This window comes from Wasmannia auropunctata, unplaced genomic scaffold (assembly GCF_000956235.1).
Source record: "Wasmannia auropunctata unplaced genomic scaffold, wasmannia.A_1.0 LD336101.1, whole genome shotgun sequence".
NCBI lineage: Eukaryota > Metazoa > Arthropoda > Insecta > Hymenoptera > Formicidae > Wasmannia > Wasmannia auropunctata.
The window spans coordinates 1,328,167-1,328,989 of NW_012026789.1; positions in this window are offsets into that span (position 1 = coordinate 1,328,167).

Here is an 823-nt window from a genome sequence, read left to right on the forward strand (position 1 = left end):
ATGTTTTTTATGTATCATCCAAGATATTGCGAAGATTTTAATTATGTTTCTTTTTTAAATGTATTTTCATTTAGGCTCAAGAGAGATTTTGTATTACCACATTTTATTATTTTTTGTAAGCGCACTGAATGACGAGCATGAATATGAGTGAGCGCGATATTTTATATTGTATTCTTTCAATACTAGACAAATTACGAATCTATTAATTAATTTTATACTTGCGAAAAGCGAATAAAAATGCGTTATGATAAAAGTTAATCACAATTTATAAAAGATATACTTACCTGCGACGATAATTACCACAATTCCGCAGCGGACCACTTACAGGGACCTGAAACATAATGAATAAGCGTTAAAAATCATTTTGAGTCACAAGTTCACGAGTTAAATACTCACTTTTTAAGTTTCGCCAAAATAGAGCCGAAGGGTTACCTGAAAATAGGATAAATCAAAAGATTAGTCACAAATGACATGAAAAATTAAATGATAGTTCATTCGTGGTTCTACCACAAATTATATTGAGAGATGCATCTTAAAACCATTTCATAAATTTGTACCACATTTCACGCGAGGAAAGGCAATCAATCTTAATTTCAATGGATTCTACCACAATTTGCCACAATATAGTTTATTAACATTAATTTTAGTTTATTTTATACGAATGTACCACATTTCGCCACAATTCCGCGTGTTAAAAGACATTGTATGTTATTCTCTCACAATCCGCCACAATTCATTACCCAGGAGGTCGAGACGGCGCTCCGGGGATAATACGCGGTCTCTCGGAGGATATTCACCACAATTCGATGGTAACTTCGAGTCG